This window comes from Eubalaena glacialis, chromosome 1, assembly GCF_028564815.1.
Source record: "Eubalaena glacialis isolate mEubGla1 chromosome 1, mEubGla1.1.hap2.+ XY, whole genome shotgun sequence".
Classification (NCBI taxonomy): Eukaryota; Metazoa; Chordata; class Mammalia; order Artiodactyla; family Balaenidae; genus Eubalaena; species Eubalaena glacialis.
The window spans coordinates 193,556,551-193,577,500 of record NC_083716.1 but is presented as its reverse complement, the minus strand read 5'-3'; the positions used below and the strand labels follow the sequence as shown (position 1 = coordinate 193,577,500).

General features: G+C 35.0%; 1 protein-coding gene across 8 annotated transcripts in view; it reads left to right on the top strand.

Moving 5' to 3' along the window:
- Positions 1-20,950, top strand: part of CALCRL (calcitonin receptor like receptor) — a 104,100-nt gene that overhangs the window by 19,281 nt on the left and 63,869 nt on the right. For 2 of the 8 annotated variants that reach the window (XM_061185701.1, XM_061185678.1), the window contains exon 3: positions 2,191-2,343. The exons of the other annotated variants lie outside the window; for them this stretch is intronic. The gene's annotated coding sequence lies outside the window, so the exon portion shown is untranslated. The remainder of the gene's footprint in view (positions 1-2,190; positions 2,344-20,950) is intronic. 8 annotated transcript variants of the gene reach the window in all.

The following is a 20,950-nucleotide window of genomic DNA, read 5'->3' as shown; positions in this document are numbered from 1 at the left end:
AGTTCTTTGTTTTCCGATCCACATAGTCACTATTATATTCTTATAAATGTCTGTAAACATTTCCCATAATTGGAACGTAAAAAGATATCATTTATAAATAAGGGAACAGGAAAATGGGGGGTTAGCTGAATTAAAGATTTAAGTTGCTCTAGATACTATTTTTAGAACTCCCTGGCAAAGCAGTTTCCATTTCAATCCTGGGCATTAATTTCAAGCTTCAGGGGCATTGGTGCCTCCAAAAAGATTACTGTTGCAGACAGATGTGTCTTATTTATATTTAGTATTATAGTTCCATATCAGATAAGATATTATGTGATTATTATTACACCTCACATCCTCCTTCCTGACAAAATTAAAGTAGCTTTCCTGTCCTCACTTATTTTTAGACTGCGAAGTATTTAACAATTCAATCATGCATCATCCCAATAAACTATAATAGCATTAATGAAAAATAAAGGCTACTGAATTATTTTATTTTAAATTCGAAGCTGAGTGACATAATTCCTTCTTCTGATTTTAAATTCCCAAGTCATTCTGCTGGAACCAAAAATAGACCCTCTATAATTATTCTTTGTCCCACAGCATGTCTTTGGGAACTCATCATTGTTGTTCTATCCTTTTATGTGTCAGCTTCCTTTGCACATTGCATCTCATATGACTCACTGTTCCTTAGAGCATGGTTTGAATGCTCAAAATGCCTACTTATATCTGACAGCTGGATTTTTCTTCCTGAACTTTTTTATGTGAAGTGGTGCCAGATCAATTTTTAAAGCCCCAATTTTGCTTATTGAAGACATATAAGAAAGATCAGAAAATGGAAGAAGATTCACTTACTAGGCAAAAACTGATTTTGACTTCCCGTATCTGTTAGTACCAGTCATCTTCATATGGAAATTAAGAGGATTATCCATTTTTTTTTCTAAGTGTCTTTCCACCTTATAAATTCTAACATATATTGGATAGTTTGAAGGAGATAAATTGGAAGTGGCTGGAAAATGAAAGGTCCAAATTTAAGCTGCATTCTCTTCGTTAAATTGATCTCTGACTTGCAGAGTATTGGTAAGATTTTTTGTGAGACACTAATAGGCATAATGGTCATTTTTAAAATTTTATTTCTAACAAGTAGAGTTTAAGGTGGATATATATTTAAATTCTAGCAAGAAAGAGGTTGAAAAAATGATCTCTGGAGAGATTAAAAAATATAACTGAGAACCAGGACTGCGGTTTGCTATCATATTAGTTTGACTCACATGTGGTTTAATTTTAACCTAATAAAAGAAGCACAGAAATGAGACTTAGGAAAGAGAACTCCTAGTCTTAGCTCATCTACCTCTACTGTGGGATATGAGGCACATCACTAAACTCTCCTGAACTCCCACCTTCCAAATCTGTGAAATAAGCAGGTTATACTGTGAGACCTTCAGGTCTTTTCCAGCTCTGAGATTCTGGATCCTCTAACTGTAACTACTCTGAATTAAAGACAGGAGCTGGAAATAAAATATCATCTGAAGTTCTTTGTAACAAATAATGCGATTTGTAATAGCTCAATTCCTCTAACTTCCAATATTTTTGCGTTGCTTTATTTACATAATCGTTCAGTAGACTCTGAAATTTGACAAATGGGTAAGAGGTGAGAAAGACGAAAAAACAAGGAGAATATCTCTGGCTAGACTGAATTTTGGCAATAGAAGGATCTATTGCTATTTATCACTAAAGTATTATATTCTTACTGAAAATTCTCTTTGACTCCAATATAGTAAAAATATTAACTTTTAAATTTATAATAATTTAAAGGTCCATTTTTACATTTAAATCTTAAACCAACTGAAACTGAATCTCAGATATAAACTTTTTCCCAAAATTGATGGACAGTTGTAGCAACACTTTTTATTAAATAATTCATCCTTTCTATTACTGATTTGAAACATAACTAAATTGTTCTATTTACTAAATTATATTAACAAAATTATTTTGGATTCTAGAGTCCATTTGTCTTATTGTTGTTTGTTATTTGTTTAGCTGACCCTTAAAATTATTTATTACCTTGACTGCATTACATTTACTGCATTACATTATTTGGAGAAAAATTAAGCATCTTTATACATTTAATTTTGTACATATTAATACAGATGTCTCTTTATTTATTAAAAATCATTTTATGTCCATAAGATAATTATGTATTTTCTTCAGAATGGCTCTCCATGCAGGAGAAGTGCCTGTTGCTTAAAGATCAGAGAAGACTTTTACACAGAGCAAGATGAAAGTTTTCTCAGCAAATAATATGAATAGTTCAGAGAATCAGGAGTGAGTCCGGTTGGTTAGAACAGCAAGAACTAAATTAAGGTAAATTTGGAAACTAAAAAGTATTCGTATTCCACTAAACTAATGAAACTTCCAGGACTTTCACTCAAATAAGACCCTTTCAAGACCCTGCATTTAACTTTGTGTTTATGATTTGGTGCTGTTTTTTTAAGAGGAATCCTATAAATGTGTTAGTTTTCTCTAATCCAAGACCATAGCATATAAATCCCCAAGTTGTCAGTGCTTTGGTTCCTACATCTCCTCTGGTAAGGCAGTAAGGGTACCCAAGGAGCAAGGGGGCCACGGGTGTGTAATATGAGATACTGGCCACTGAGGGCTGGTCTAGTGTGTAGCACATCTCTCCTTCTAGCTAAGCTTTTGACTTATGCATGTCACATAAATAGACTGGAGTTTGGCTGCCCCATCTGTAAAATAGGAGATTAAACTAAATCTGAGAAAAAGAAAAAAAAAAAACAGAAAGTTACTCTAAATAAACTCTAAGATCCTCCTTAATTCTAACTCTTCCCAAGCACTGTGGCTCATGGTTTTATCTCTATCTCCAAAGGGTACATTTTACATTCTGTCTTTTGTCCTTTAGTTTGGCATGTCCGTCTTTCTTGTCCCCAAGCTACAATAAAGAAGCATCTGTAAAGAGCTATTTTAAACCTCTTTGTAGTACACCTTTTAGTGCCTGTAAACTCAATAAGTACGTTTACAAATTATATTAAAATGCTCCCCGGAAATTATACCTTTACTGTTTAAACTATGTTTATAGATCAACTTCATGCATGATTGTCTTACCGTCCCTTGAAAAATTTATAGCACACTATCTTATTGCTCAGAGTTAAAAACAGGTAAACTAAGAGATATCATTATTCTAGAAGGCATAATTAATGACCTGTTACAAAAAGTAGGTATAAAAATATATAACATATATATAACATATATATATATTTTTTAAAAACTAGGAATCCTTTTGGATTTTTTAAAAAATTATTTTTATCTTTTATTTTTAAACAATTTTAAAGGTTACACTCCATTTACATATATTTTTAAATGTAATTCTTTAAAGCGTCAAAAGATGCAATGTTCTAACAGTTAGAATGTCCAAAAAATACCTATTCTCATCTTTCTGTGTAATGAGCCATGTTTTCAATAAAAATCATTCAAAAAATTATGGATTCAACAAAATGAGTTTAGCACAACTGATGAGGAACATTTGCTATATACACCTGTCATTTATGTAAACTTACATATCTCACATGCAAAATAAAGCATGAACCTAAGTATAACACACCACCTCAATAATTCAGTATTGTTATTGATCCAGTGACTTGGGGTTCTCATTTTCAGTGCCAAAAAAGTCTACTAATATTCTTTCGAATCTCTAAGAGATTTCCGTATTATTATGCATCCTATAAATGGTGGTATTCTTTACAAATACACTTCTCTGAAACCACCTTGCTAACTTACTTTTAATCAGACTGCCTTTTAGTGCATAAAGTTGTTCTACTTTGCATTGATCCCTGAAATAGTCCTTTCTTTGACATCTATAAGAAATTCCATACACTAAATTGTTTTTGAGCATAGTAGACTTCACTGCAGATTTTCATATGAAAGATTCAGGAGAGATTCACAGATTAGCAATGCAAACAATTTCAAATCAAGTGGTAGACATCACCATTTTAAAAAGGTCACTTGGAGAATGGTATGGACATATATACACTACCAAATGTAAAATAGATAGCTAGTGGGAAGCAGCCGCATAGCACAGGGAGATCAGCTCGGTGCTTTGTGACCACCTAGAGGGGTGGGATAGGGAGGGTGGGAGGGAGACGCAAGAGGGAGGAGATATGGGGATATAGGTTTATGTATAGCTGATTCACTTTGTTATACAGCAGAAACTAACACACCATTGTAAAGCAATTGTACTCCAATACAGATGTTAAAAAAATAAAAATAAAAAGGTCACTTGGTTCTTCCAATATCTTATCTATTTCCAGCCTCTTTCCATCTTTCTGGATCCACTCTCTTCCTCTTTATCATTCATTTTCCTTCTTTGTTTTTAGGAGTGAAAATAATACATTTTCTAATCTTGATTCATGAAGAGGAGATTTTTGCTTCTTATATTTGAGCAACTGCTAACATTTATGGCCATGTGGCTGTTCTATCCCATGTTATTTTTGATGTATGCTAAAAAAAAAAAATAATTCCTTCTATAAGAAGAATTCTGGTGTCAATTTTAATGATAATTATTTAATAAGTTGTGGTAACAATTTGTTAATAATGACAATTATTTAATATTTAATTTAATAAGTAAAAATAAGTTGTCATTGAAGTTTAATGGGAACCATGTTATATGTAGTATAGACACTATAAACTTTCATACATTTATTTACTTATCATTTGTTCCTTTTCACATTTGCTTTACATTAAATTACAATTTGTCTGATTCATTTTTCTGACTACAGTGCCCAGCATAATAGTTCTCAAATGCAATGCATTTTTATTTTTGGTAGAATTGAATTTCTTCATTTAATATGTCTTACACTTTAGACCAGTGATCTACAAACTGGGGTATGCATACCCCCAAGGAGTAGGCAGAAACAGCTTGTTTTACAGAAATCGATTTCCAGATTCTTAACCTTCATTTGAACTCCATCCTAGAACTGATCTGCCACAGAAAATTACTAAGGTCTAAGCTTCAGGCCAGTTCTCCCTTTTTACTTTTTCTTTCATAGTGTTCCTTTTACTTCTTTACACACACACACATACACACATCCACTATTTCATCTTTCTGAGTCTTACTACAAAGCATTTCTGCAGGATGTAACCATCTCCTAGGCCATAAACTAGGGGACAGGGATGATGGACACACTGATGTTTGCCCAGCCTTCTTAAAAAGGACACATGACTTTCCCACTTTCTTCATCTCATTAATGGTGTATTTCTAATAAAATTTTACTTTATGTGTTTAAAAATTATGTATCAAAATTTTTAATAAATTTATTATGTTTTCACCTAGAGTATAAACTCTAGAGCCAAACTGTCTGGTTCAAATCCTGAATCAAACAATTTTTTTAATTATCTGGTGAAGTTAATAAACATACTTGTGCCTCAATTTCCTCAAAGGTAAACCTGGGATAAACAGTACCTACTTTATATGTTTTAATAATGTGATCATAAAGTCTGAAAAGGTAAATATTATTTTTTCATGTATTATAATATAAAGTAGCATGTCATCTATTATGTATCATTGGTGTTTCCAGACTTGGTGGCCACTCTGTACATGAACTGATAGAAGTAGAGGCAGAAGTATTTAGTGTTTAGGTCATGGCTTGGAATTGAGTAAGCCTTCCAAAAGTTTTAGCTACTATTATCATCATTGTTATTAATATTATTATTTCTAATAAAAATTGTAATGGTAATGCAATTGGGAAGGATTTTTAAAACATTCATTTAGATCGGATTTTTTTTTAATGAAATTTCAACCTAGGTATACATATTTTGTTGCATAAAAGATTTTGAGCAGAGAAGACTTCATTAAAAATTTTCCTAGGAAAAGATTAGGAGAGGTTTGCATAGTAGCCATGCAAACACTTCAAAGGAAAAGGAAGATATTGCAACATTATAGTTTTTAAGTGTTACCTGCTCACTCTGTGATCTATTTCTACATCCCTCTGTCTTTCCTGCTCCACTCTGTCTTTACTCCTTCTATTTCTGTATTATGCTTTTTCCTGGCTCTCTTTCAATGTGGTCATTTAAAAGAATTTGAAAAATAAAAATATATTTCAATAGAATAAAATTCTATCAGGGAAAGATGGATAGTGGAATAGAATATGATGTCAATGAGATTAAGAAATGAAGTAAAATTTCCAACTGTCAAGAAGAGAACATTCATTTCTCTACAAATGATTGTGTAGGTATTAAATTGTTGTTGCATTTACATTTCATTGAAAAAGAATACTATAACAGTCATAGTTTAAAATGTCATCATTTAAAATGTGCCCAAAATTATGTTTTGCAAATGACCTAGTAACTTAAATGGGTGAAGTTTTTTAAAAATTATTTTATAAGTAGTGTCAACAGAAAAGTTAGAACACTGCACTAGACTGGCATGTTTAATTCATCTTTGCATTCCCTCTTCCATGAAAAGTACACTTAAAATAAGTTTATTAATAAATATGAATATAGCATTTTTATCATGAAAATAGGATGAGTTATAATATCATACCTTTCCTTGTACCATGGATTTGTAACCAAAACAACTAACTTTATGTTCTTGACTTACAGGAGGATGTATTGGATCTGGGATAAGGTGACTAGGTACTACACATATCACATGGAAATAAGCTCTTGCTGTTATTAGTAAGAAGATAAATATAAGGCTTTGCAAGCAGTGGGTTGGAAGATACCATAAGGGCTTCTCTTTTGCTGTTAAGGATAATAAATTATAAGGAGGTTAAGAAAGGTCCTTTGCAACTGGAGCTTATAGCTCTATGTGTAATAATTTATATTTGTAACTTATGATTAACAAATAACTTATTTTTATTTTTTGATAATGAAGTTTTATTTTTGATGATGAAGAACATTATAATTTACAAAAACATAAGAGGTTGTCATTAGATGTGGGAAAACTCCACAGTTTTTTTCCAAGATGCATTGACCCATATAAAAAGCAATCAGTTGAACAAAGAGTACCTATCTTGAAAGGGTTTTTTATCATATTTGAAAAGCTTGTTTAATGGGATAGACCCATACTTATGATTAAGAATCAGACCCCTCAGCCAAATCTCAGCCAGAGTCCATTAGCCTCCAGACTAATTCTAATAGTCATTAGGGTGTGGATTTCCCCTCTGTAGGAAAACCGTGCATTAAAAAAAAAAAAAAAAAAAAAGCACCTCTCTCCCCCCACAGAAAACCTTGTCTGTTTCACTTAGATATTTTATTATTGTTTCATTTGTCTTTCACCCTATCTCCCAGGCCTTCCTTAAGCTTCCTTTCAAAGCAAATTATTTATCTTTCTATGGAATAGATCAATTTTGACAAAATTTTCCCTCTTCCCCAATTATGCAGACCCTAACATGAACACAACAAAGTGAAATTATCAATAAGCCTATGCCACAATTCATTTATACATGTCAGGGTCATAATATTGCTAGTTTTTAACTTTGAGCCAGTTCTTCCTAAACTGCCCATATTTATAACGTTCCTAGATTATCTAACTTTCTGTCTATGTTAATTCATCAGTCACAGTATACTTATAAATGGCCAGATGGGCAAGCCTTTCCACTTTTTGGCTTATTCCATTAATGTATAGAGTCTTGCTAATATATTTAATGATATTTATACATCTACTAGTTATTGAAAATAAATGAAAACACATTTACATTTATTGACTCCTGTTTAAGTGAGCACATTTCTACCTAAAGTAGTGGAGAAATGCCTAGGACCTAGGAAGAATAAAGGGTGTGGCATACGAGGAAAACACAGTCATTTACTGTATTTTACAGGAAGTTCCTGCTGTGACTAAAAGTTCTTTGCTCTCTCAGACTGCTGTAGATATAAGACAAAGAGAAACGCAACACAGATAATTATAGCTTTTAATATGCTGAATGTAAAGCATGTCTACCAATGAGAAACAGACCCTGGATTTAAAGGAAACGAATGCTATGATTCAATGAGCCTGGCAAATATACCTGGCAACAATAACACAAGACAGATGCACTATTACTGTTTTAGGTTGTTTTACAGAAACCAAAACCTCCAGATGAAAGTTCAACACTTCTCTGTCAAATGTTTTGTCTGCGTGACACCAAATATCACCTTAAGTAAGAGAAATTTGAGTAACCAGTAACTGTCAACTGCCAATGGTAAAAATTACCTCATTGGGCATATTCACATCTTTTAAATAAAATTTGGCTATTGTTAATTAGGCTTCAAGCAAGAGACCTCCCATCTATAAAGAAAAAATTATGGCCATGTTGAATTTATTATTTTTTATTATCTCACACATAGAGTAAACTTGTTTTTCACATTTACTATATAATTAGTAACAAACTCTAACTTCAAACCATTTGGGATTCCATTTTATAGAGTGTGCTAATTTTAGTTACATATTTCCTGAAAAAGTTTATTATTCTGTATTTACTCTCAATTTTTTCCAAAGCCTTTGGACATTTAATAAGGGATCCAGAAAACAGTGCTGTGACACAAAGATTGCCATATCACTGGAAACATTAATGCATGCATACACATAAAATCACAAAATACTTTAGAATGAATTTTACTATCATAAGAGTAAGTTTTCTGAATCATAACAGACCTTAGAATTCATCTTTCAGCCAAATCATAAACATATACCTCAACAATATCCTATTAAGATAGTTTCTGTGTTTTCTTCACTGGGGGAAAACGACATTGAATGCTTTTATAAATTCTCAGATTCTACTTGGTATTTCATAGAATATTTGGTGGAAATTATACATGAATACACACAAACATACATACATACATACCTGTAACTTGAAACGCATTAGCTGAAATTCAAATGCATTCTGAGAAAAAATACATGCAATGAAAATAAAGAGAAAGAGGTTTTTTTTTTTCACAAAGATATATTAAATTAAAAAGAATAAGGCTATATTTTTGGTTCACACTTTGTAGTGGCTGGTTTGGAAAGGTATATCTTTGTAGCCAGAACATTTCTCCTATTATACTCTATTCTTAATGTCTATTAGTCTCTATTAGGTCTCTTTGAAGGTTAACTATGTCTTTAAAAATTTTTATTAGTGAACAGGGAGGAGTTACTTTTTCTCTTATGAGTCCCAACTAAACACTGTAATGTAAATTGTAATTTCTATTCTCTCTATTACAGCTCTATTGCTTGGATGTCTTTGGTGCCATTTCCAGGCACAGAGCTTTAAAAAGCCGTATGTTCAATCTTCTAATACATTAGCTTTATAGCTTTGTAGGACTAGATGGATCCTTACAGTTTTTTGAGACAACCCCACATTTTTGAAATGAAAAACTGAGAAGCAGGTAAATAAAAAGACTGATTAAAAGAAACAAAATAGTAATCTGGTGTCACCAACAGAATTAGTATCCATTTTACTTCAGTACACTTATACTGACTATTCTATAAAATGCCCACAAACTACCTAATCATGTCCCTTAAAAGTTATCTATAAGCAACACTCCACTCTTCACACAAAGTTAATTTCCCCCCATATTCTTCTGGACATTTTCTTATACGTTTCCTTTGGAACTTAACAAAACATTCTCTGATATTGACTCTAAGATCATCACTGTTATTGACAGATTTGATAAGTCTTCCTTCATGATGCCCTAAAACAAATTGTCACGTACAGTTAAATCTGGACTTCAAACAACTACCCCAGTTTTGGATTCATGTCCTATCCATTGTCCATTGAATTGTCAAGTTATTTTCTAACTGGGATCACATAATATGCTGATGTATCTTAAATTTCAGGTAGCTGTTGCCACAGAATCTCTCATGCAGTTTCAGTTCAAACCCTGATCAAATAAGCAGTGTGATTGATATTTCTATTTCTAAAAATTTAGCCCTATCAAATAACTTTCTGAAATTGCTCTCCATATCCTGACATGATGAGGGTACCACTCAGTTAACAGAGGGCATTCACATGTGCTTAGAGACTTTGTAACCACTCTGTCTATATGAGGTCTCTCTCAACTGCCATTTTATTTTATTTTTCTCTCTTTATGTAGCAAGTTGGACCTATTTAGCCCCAGGGCCTTAAGAAATTATTATGCAATAAGTATTTATGTTGAAAAAGGGTTGAAAAAATACATACTGTATTACACAAGATAAAGCTGGACTTGTTAGCAGGAGCATCAAGCTGACTTCAAACACTGGTGAAGTAGACAAAAACAAAGATAAAGCATGCACTGTTCACTAAATGTAACTCTTTTGAGTCATTGGTTTTTAAATCTGCCTGAACCCATATGTAAATACATTAGTCTAAAAATACTAATTTTCAACTGAAATCTCAGTAATAAAGATCACTTGATCACTTGTGGGTATAGTTAGGTGTTCATACTTGATCTTGAGGATGTTATTAGCTCATTTCACAGGATTTTGCATATGTGGTATAAATTCCCAGAGACAGCATAGAGTACCCAAAGGGATTTGAGTTAGGAGACATGTTTCTAGTCTCTCCTCTGCCTCAGACCTGTTGCGTGAATGTGATCATGACACTTCACTTCTTTGGTATTTTGTCCTCAGCTATAAAGTAAATTTTTGTACCAAATTGATTTTATTTATATTGTGAAAAAGTGATATTTAAACAATAATAAACATGCAATGCATATACTTCCAAAAGTCATGTTGTATACTGTTTTTCTAATTCTGAAAAAGAGATCCCTTCTGGAGTCAGAAAGATCTCAAGTCTTATGTGATTGCTCATAGAATGAGCAATTTCAAGGTAGAAATTACATAACATTATTTAATATGGTCCATTTTTCCCTAAAGTATACTTTAATGCTCTTAATATAAGCAAAGAAACAAAGTTGAATGTAAAAGAATGGTGAGGTTTATTCATTTTAATATCCTTCCTCTAGGATCTAGCATGATGGTGGGCACATAGTAAGGGATTACTCCATAAACATTGGTCTTTCAGTGATGATTTTGTTCTGTGGGAGAACATGTGCTTCACATAAGCTTTAAAATATTGCTGATAAATATCTGCATAGCCAGTGACGATTTGGGGGAGTGAAATACATCAGGGTCCAGAGAAAGTTCTGGTTAAGAGTATATGTTTAGAAGTCAGAGTCACAGTCTGGAGTCCTAGCTGTTCACTTCATAAGTGAGATGACTTTGAGTTTCCTTATCTGGAAAAATAAAAGAGAGAGTGTAATAATTTGTTACTCTTAGAATTAAATATGGTAGCAGGCTTACAGTGGCTGGGACAGTGCTTATCACACAGTAAACACTCAGTAAATGGTAGCTATTACTTTTTAAATTATCCTATAATTCTGATTTCAATTGTTGCAAATAACACCAAATTAAGACTTGATTTATAATGATTTATTTCCTACTATCTACTTTTGATCTTTTGCTGATAGATTTCTGAATGCTACCTCAAGGAATTTCTGACAATTTCTGCTCTCCCTTTATTAGTTAGTGGAACTAGGATGGGATGCTTAGTCCAAATACCCCTCCTTTTCCCCACTTCTTCCTTTTCTCCTACCAGCATCTATATGCTTGAAATAATATGCAGGGAACTTTGAATGTTGCTGAAGAAAGAAAGAGGGGGTTGTTTTGTTTTGTTTTATGGGACCTAACCTACGATGATGAGGACGTAAAACTCAGAGGGTGGCATGGCACCTATGCTTTACTGGGCATGAATTGGGTGGAGCTGCTAGGGAACTAAAGATGAAGGAAACGTTTTCATGAGAGTATTAGTAAAACTCTGGATAGAGTCCAGGTGTCAACAGAGCAGAGGGTAAAATTAAAGACCATTTTCTACCAGTTCTGCACAGAACACAACAGGTCTCTGGCCCCAAGAGTTGAAGGCTTTGAGAGCATCAGGAGATAGTGCCTTTGTGCCATCATTTTCAGGATGAAGCAGTAAGAAATATCAAGAGTAAAGTCACTTCCAGTGATTCTAAGGACACAGGGCATAGAAAAAAGAGGTCAGAGTTCTAGACAAAGTAGGGTGTGTGTTGGCCCTACGAAAGAGACTGGACTATGCAGCATTTCCTTAGAGATTTCAAGGGTTATGTGGGACTTTGCAGGATGCTGGAGGTCGCATGTTCTAAGGCAAACAAAATTGTTCTAAGGCAGACAAAATTAGAAATTTGGGGGTTATTGATGATACGACTTGGTATCCAGAGGCTTCTGCAGTCTAACAAGATTTCAGTCACAAGAATAATTATGGAAAAGTTTATTTAGATATAATTAAGATAAATATTTAACTAGTATGGAGCCAAGAGTAGATTTCAAAGTGTTTGAATTTATGAAAATTGTAAGTGAACTATGGGATTACCCAGCTGATTTAAGGTACCTTGGGCTTTTACATGAGTCACCTGGCAATAAGGAGGTATGTGATATTTCCTAGCAAAGTTATTTTCAGATGGGAAAAAATGAATATAGCTACTTCCACATGGGAGGTCCTGCTACTGATCTATGTAATCCTAAGGATTAATCTATTCATGGCTTAGATAGTTCTACCTAAGAAAGTTAACATGTAAATTCTTGTAAGTCAGCATTCACAGATACCCTCCCTCTAGTGTGTTCAGAGGAAATTCTCAAATGGCTTTGAAACCCTTAATCCTTTCTCAAAACCCATGCAAAGCATTCAATATTCTGATATCTTAAGTCTACTTAAAATAAACTTCTAGACATGTATTGTTACTGTATTTATGTGTAAATAATCTGAGAGTGGATACTAGAGATTGTCTTTCTTTCATCTTCCTTTCTGAACACTAGCCTTTCCCCACACCTCCACTCTCTTGTATCACTTACACGTATATTTCAAAATTCTTCTTTCTTTTTACTCAAGATACTACTCAAACATACGTACTCCTGAAATGTAAACTCTCGTTATCTCCTGCCAAGTTCAGATTCCAAATTAAGTTGCCTGAGGCCCTTAATGATTTGGTTTCCTCTAGCCAGTGTTTGACAAGAATTCATATCTGCTTTCAATGTATCCTTTTAATAGATTTAAAAAATTTTTTTAGCCTGCCCTGAGCTTTATTTGTGGCTGTAGGCAAATAGGTGAAACTTGGCAAAGAATCATGCTCTACAATGATCTTCACCATAGGAACAGCTGCCTCTCCCTATTGGTCCAATTCTTTCCTTTTAAAAAATTTCAAAAGAAGAGATATAATTATGACCATTAGCCTATTTGAGCTGTACCTTCAACCAGTTTCATTGCAATGTCATTTTTATACTTTGAAAAAACAGTGGTTCATTAAAGAACAGATTTTTCTAAGATATGCATTATGAACAGTGAAATGCATTATAAACTCATGAAAGAAATTTCATCTCTTCCAGAATTAGTTCATTAAATGATTCTTTTAATCAGACTGGTTCTTGACACAAAAGACAGAAACTTTTCTCTTAAATTCATCTGGCAAAGATACAATCTTTTAAACACATGAAATATCAGCAGATTTAATTAACTTCGAGCACTATATGAAAATGATTTTTAATGCTCTTACTATGAAGGCTCTTTTAGAAATGTTAGTATCTATTTCATTTTATAGATTTTAGAGTAATTTCTATCAGGAATGTATAGTTCACTGTGACAGTGGCAACTGAAGGTTCAATGATTATTAGGGCAAACAGAGGTTAAGTTGGCATATGAGCCAGTCTCTGCTTCCATAAAGATTAGCATGTGGCTCCTGAACTAATAGTTATTAATCATAGCATTTTTTAAACTGCTATGTTTAATGGCTTAATATTATGCTATTTATCTTCATAATGCCTTCAGGCAGATAGCATAGATCCTTTAGTGGTAGATTTATACCTCTAGTTAAAATAATCTAAGGAAGACCTTTTTAATGCATTTTAATTTAACCTCACATACAGTAAATATTTTCTTTAAATAATAGCTCTTTAGCAAAGGAACATATATTTCTTTGTTTTAATTTTGAATATATGAAATGGTATATTTATCAACAAGAAAGTGTTTAAAATTAGATAATTTTTAAATTACCTTTATGAAATTCTGGGAAATTTTTCTTCAGGTTTTATTTAGACTCTAGCTCTGAGAACTAACTCAACCCAACTGTATTAGTCTGTTAGGGCTACCCTAAGAAAATCACAGACTGGGAGCCTTGAGAAACAGAAATTAATTTTCTCACAGTTCTGGATGCTGGAAGTTCAATACCTAGGTGTTGACATATTTGGTTTCTCTTGAGACTCTCTTATTGGCTTGCAGATGTCCACCTTCTCATTATGTCCACATATGGCCTTTTCTCCGTATGTGAGCATCCGTGGTGTCTCTTTCTCTTTTCATAAGGACATCAGTCCTATCAGATTAGGGAGCCACACTTATGACCTCATTTAACCTTAATAACCTCCTTAAAGCCCCCATCGCCAAATACAGTCACATTGGGGGTTATATCTTCAACAAAATAAGTTTGGAGAGGGGGGACAATTTACTCCATAATGCCAAGAATTTCTAAGAAATTTTTCAAAGAAAATGGAGTTGAAATCGGTAAGAGTTATTGGAAATTTTTAAATTAATCCCAAGTAATAACTGGGTTTATTCCCTAAGTAAAAAACTAAGCATCCTGTTGCCATAAAACAAATAGACTGCCAGTTATTTCTACAGCAAAAAAAAAGAGTTTATTCAGGATCAGCAGAGGACTGCAATTCAGGGTCTACAATCCTGGCAAGCCACATGCAAGTCACCCACAAAAAATGGAGAAGAGACCTCTTTTATAGAGGAGAACAGGAAGTTGGGAAGGCTATAGTAAACAGAGTCCATGGCTTTTCATTGGCTGAGTTATGACAGTCTCTCATTGGCTGAACTCTTGCAAGGAAGAAAGAGGAAGTCTTTCTTCTTTCTGTTGGGTTTTGCTATAGTTGTAGGGTGTAAGAGCTTCTGCTTCTGTCCTCCTGACTCTATTTTAATTGAGGTTTCTGTTTATTAATTTCTACATTTCCCATTTTTGAGCACGATCTTTCTCTAAAATCATTGTGGTCAAGAGTCAGTTTTTCCAGTTTCAGTGGCTTTTTGTCCCTCAATGCCAGGAAGAACATTTCCTGGGTGTAGTGTCCCTTGTCAAAGGGAAAATGCACAAATTGGAAACCTATTGAGGTCATATTCAAGTAAAAATGAGCGGTAGGAAGGAGAGCTCTCAGGCAATTTTTATTTAAAGTCCATATGCTATCAGGATCACAGTCATCTGAAGCGTTATGTCATAATCAAAGGTTTGGCAGATGAACTTGCAAAAGGCCTGGTCTGGATATCTTGGGAAAGCTATCTCATCAGATGTTGTTTCCTTCAATTCTGGGAAATCTTTACTTTCAGGTCACCAGATGATATGCCTGTAAGTCAGGGTTTGGTGCTTTCTTTAGGTATGTCATGTGAATCCAAGAGTCTGTTCCTTAGAATTTGGCAGGACAAAGGTTAGTTAGTAGCACCTGATAGGGGTCTTTCCAGTGAGGTTGAAGAGAGCCTTCTGTAGGTATCTTTTCCAATAGATGTAATCTCCAGTTTGCAAGGTGTTACGCTTAAGGTCTTCATCTCCTGAAACACACTGTGAAAAGACTGCGTTACCAAAACATGATTTTTTTTTTTAAATAAATTTATTTATTTATTTATTATTTTTAGCTGTGTTGGGTCTTCGTTTCTGTGCGAGGGCTTTCTCTAGTTGTGGCAAGCGGGGGCCACTCTTCATCGCGATGCGCGGGCCTCTCACTGTCGCGGCCTCTTTTGTTGCGGAGCACAGGCTCCAGACGCGCAGGCTCAGTAGTTGTGGCTCATGGGCCCAGTTGCTCCGCGGCATGTGGGATCTTCCCAGACCAGGGCTCGAACCCGTGTCCCCTGCATTGGCAGGCAGATTCTCAACCACTGCGCCACCAGGGAAGCCCCCATGATTATTTTTAATAGAAGCAGTTAGACCTTTGTAATATTGGAGTATCTCTCCTTTTATCAGTTGTGGGTCAAAAGAGGCAGGAGCCAAATGCATTGGGTGTCCTGTGACTATCTCAAAGGGTGAAAGTTCTATGAGTTCCAAAAGAGTGGATCTAAGATTTAGAAAAACCAACAGCAATGCTTTTGGCCAAGGTATTTGGAGGGCCTCACAAACTTTGCCAATTGAGTCTTTCTTACTACTGCCATTAGTGCATTCAACTAAACCAGAAGATTGAGTGTGGTAAGTGCAGTGAAAGTGTAAAACCGGCCAAATAACACAGACTTGTTGAAGTACCTGACCAGTAAAATGAGTTCTTGGATCATTATGAAATTTGAGAGTAGTCCCCCAGGTAGGGATAATCTTTTCCAAACGGACTTTGCTACAGTAGTCTGTCTGCAAGGAAAGGCTTCAGTCCAGTGTAAAAACATGCAGACCCTGACTAAAACTTATTTATATTCATGAGACAGAGGAAGTTTTATGAAATCCATTTGACAGACCTCAAATGATCCATTAGGAAGTTTAAAATGTTCAGGAGCAGTACAATCAGGTTTCCCTGGGTTGTATTTTGGACAAGTGGGACAGATGACATAAGCACTTTTTGTAGCCTTGTTAATGTTTCCCCACCCATATTGATTCATGAGTGTTATCATTTTGTCAGTAAACCAGTGGTTTAATGCATGTACAACAGTGAGGAGTGAGAATTTGAGAGTCTGCAGTAGGACTGGGTTGTTTTTTGGTCCAAACCAGAGCCTTCTCTTTTTGTCAAACCAACAATTACTGAATTTCCAATCTGGTTCTTCCTTTTCTGAGGACAATTGTTGGGCTTCTCTAGCCAGTTTTTATAACTTATCATTTGGGGAAATATCCCTTTTGACCATGACAGAGGTTTGGCTGCTGTTGGTTCCTTTAAGGAAGTGATTTCCCCTAGCTTCCAGACAGTCAAGTTCAGAATTCCCTGGAATCTTAGTAATAGCTAAAGTGGCAATAATTACATTTAGTAATTCCTGAACATAAGGGTCATTTTTTGGTTTATTTTTTCTGGAAGTAAAGAAGTCACACTGCTTCCACAACATTCCAAAATCATGAGCTACTCTGAAAGCATATCTACTATCAGTATAAATATTGACAGTTTTGCCCTTGGCTAAAGTACAAGCCCACGTAAGAGCATATAATTCAGCCTGTTAGGCTGAAGTAGACATAGGTGAAATGCTGCCTCAACAGTATCGAAATGTGTTGCAGTAGCATAGCCAGCACAATATTTGCCATTGTCACCTTTTAAATAAGAACCAACAGTGAACCATGAGAAGTCAGTGTTACCCAAAGGAATTTCCAGCAGATCATCCTGAAGAGTCAGGAGGTGAACTGTCAGAATTAAGCAGTTGTGAGGAACTTTGTCAGTGAGAGAGAGGAGAAGAGTAGCAAGGTTAAGATTACTACAACATGAAAGAGTTATATGGGGAGCGGTTTAAAAAAAGGACTTCAGGACTTCCCTGGTGGCGCAGTGGTTGGGAATCCGCCTGTCAATGCAGGGGACACGGGTTCAAGCCTTGGTCCGGGAAGATCCCACATGCCGCGGAGCAACTAAGCCCGTGCGCCACAACTACTGAGCCTGTGCTCTAGAGCCCACGAGCCACAACTGCTGAAGCCCACGCGCCTAGAGCCTGTGCTCCTCAACAAGAGAAGCCACCGCAATGAGAAGCCCGCGCACCGGGACGAAGAGTAGCCCCCGCTCACCGCAACTAGAGAAAGCCCGCGCGCAGCAATAAAGACCCAGTGCAGCCAAATAAAAATAAATTAAAAAAAAAAAAAAAAGGACTTCATAGGAGGTGAGGTGGCTGATTGAGACATGTTAAGTGTGATGGGAATTCAGGAGAGCCTCTATAGCATGAGGTACAAAAATGGTTAGGGAGAAATCACACAACAATTTTCTCAGTAGTCTTAACCAAAAGGGCAGTGGCAGTAATGGCTCAAAGGCAAGAGGCGTCTCCCAATGCCCCTGGGTCCAGTTGCTGGCTATAATACCCTATGGGTCAATAATGGTCCCCATGTTTTTGGGTGACTACCCCAAGGACATTTGCTTCCTTTTCATATACCAAAAGAAAAAAAGGGAATCTGATAATTGAGATGCCCAAGAGCAGGTGGGTTCATCACACTCTCCTTTAAGGCCTTAGAGACTGTATCGTCCAGTGTTTCCCACAAAATTGGGTCAGGGTTGTTGTTGTTGAGTGAAACATACAGAGGTTTTGTCATAACAGAGAAATTTGGACTCCAATTTCGGCAATAACCAACTAGCCTGAAAAAACCTTGCAGTTGGTGCTTGGTTTTGTGCAAGTTCCCCACAAAAATGGAAAGGAGACCTCTTTTATAGAGAAGAAAAGGAAGTTGGGAGGACTATAGTAAACAGAGTCTATGGCTTTTCATTGGCTGAGTTGTGAGAGTCTCTTGTTGGCTGAGCTCTTGCCAAGAAAGAAGATGAAGTCTTCTTCCTGTTGGGCTCTACTACCACTGTAGGGCTCTACTACCATTGTAGGGCATGAGAGCTCCCCTTTCTGGCCTCCTGGCTCTATTTGAATTGAGATGTCTGTTTATTAATTTTTACAATTGGTATCTTCTATATGCCAATAACTTCCCAATTTAAATTGTTATGTAAGAGCTTCTTACATATCAGCCCTTCAGTAAGAACTTTTAGCCAAATATTTTATAAACCATTCATAATGAAAACCCTTTCATGGCTGAATATCAAACTGGTGTCACAAACACTGTTAGTTTCCTGTTATAGACACTATTAGATGACACAACGGCTTATAAAAATGTTTCTCTGTTAGTAAGTATACTTTTCAAATCTATACTCTTCCTCAGATTCTTCAGAAGGATTTCTCTTTCTTTTGTGATTCAATATTTTTCAAGCATGCCCCTTTTTAAAAAATTTATTTTATTTTGTTTGCTGATCGTGGCCTGAAGATAGATCTGCTCGCCGACAGACATCTTGAGAATTTCCCTTGGTTATGCTCACTGTTCTCTAGGCTTCCATCAAAACCCCTTTTCATGTCAGAAGTTCAAAGGCAAGCAGGTAAGCATAATTTTAGCCAAAGTCCCAACATTTACAAAGCATTTATCTAGATTTTTCTAGAGTGGAATTGTCTCATATCCTATATCCTATCATCTGGAACTCTCACATTTTGACCAATAGAATGCATTAAAACCTCTTCACCAGGGCCCTTGCTACTTCTTCCTTCCCCATAGAGCTTGACTTATGGGATTAACCCTTAACCATAGAGATTATTGAGACAGCACCAGTGTCTACTCCTAACCAAATCAATTAATCAATCAACAAAAAAAATGTATTTCTTCTTCTCTGGGAAATAAAATTCCTGATGAATGGGGGGGAAAATGTACAAAAAGAATATACACACATCTTTGGCCTTGTTTTGTTTTAAAACCAAAAACACCTACATTTACTAATTTCCTGGTGAGTACAGCTCTCAATCCTCTGAGCTTCAGAGAAGATGTTAAATTTGGGATGGAGTGTGTGTCAATTTTTTGTCTGTTGGGTAGGCACTGGCTGTTTCTGAGTCCACCTCTACATTAATTGGAATGCCTCCATAGTCCTGGGAAAATCTGTCTTAAATGTCCATGTTTCTATGTGTTTTTCTTCAACTTCTGGGTATTCAGTGTGTAGCTGGTGTAAAGATAGTAGATGGCATATGGTGCATACGTTGCCATTTAGATCCTATTTTTAGCCAAGATTCACATGTGTACTTTGGTTTTAGACATTATTTATTCTATTATGATGAAGGAAAGATTGTGTTTTCAACATCCTACAGATCTAGCTGCTAATAATTATGACCTCTCAGAACAAAGTAGATTTTAAATGAGTTCATTATGGCATGCTGCTGCCTACATTAATATGTGAGCAGTGAGTTTAAAATGTGGTCATCTATTTATAACTTTACTATCTAAAGTTACTTTTATATTTAGGAATGAAATACTATTGACTAATATTGAGGAATTCAAACACCTCTTTGGTTAAGAATATGCTAATTGACCTCTTAGGCAACTACACTTATACAACTTTCCATACTTGCACCCTAATAAAACATGGTAGAAAAGAGAACTTTCTTCCCATAAATGAAATTTTTGCATAAATAAAATATTTGCTATGCTGATGTCCCTATTTAGATATTATACTTCCCATTCCTCCTGCTGTGTGAAAATTAATGATAACCAATATTAAAATTGTATCATAATAATAATTCACATTGAGTGCTTACTAATGTGTCAGAAAATGTTAGCTCACTACATACTAACACATCAACCCTAAATAGGATATACAATTATTCACATTTTATGTAGATATCAAAATTAGAGGGATAAAATGATTTGCCTAGGCTACTTAGATACACAGTGACAGTTTATATCAGCGCTCAACGAAATACTGACTCAATCAGTGACTAACTCTGTAAAAATAGTCTTTCTCACTTCTCCCAAGATGAAAATGTAAGCAGAGCAACTCTGGGTTGCCTTCTTTGGAATTTTATATCTATTGAGACATAAATCACAGTTTTTGCGTCAGCCCTGGTGCTGTCAACATACAAGTTTTAGCTTGAATAGAGATTATTTTAAGGTCAGGCCAATAACAATTACTTCGGGGAGCTTTTCTACCAGAATTGTTGAAGGGAAGAATAATTTCCATTATTTTGCTGAAAACTTAGCTGCCCCAAACCTACTTTTGTCCTTTTGGTATATGAATAACAAAGTCTTAAATAATATAGTTCTATAACATTCTCTTGCTTTCCTCATATGGGGGGGAGATAAAATTTAATTAACTGATAAAAATATGATATAACAATTATGGTAGAGCAGCCATCAGATAGATAGCAATTACCTTAAAAGGTTTAAAATATAACAGCTGACAATAATCCCATATACAATGTCAGGGAAAACAGAATGAATGTTTGAATCTCTTTAAAATTCAAAATTCTGAGAGATAAATACTGTGCCTTTTTGATATTCATGC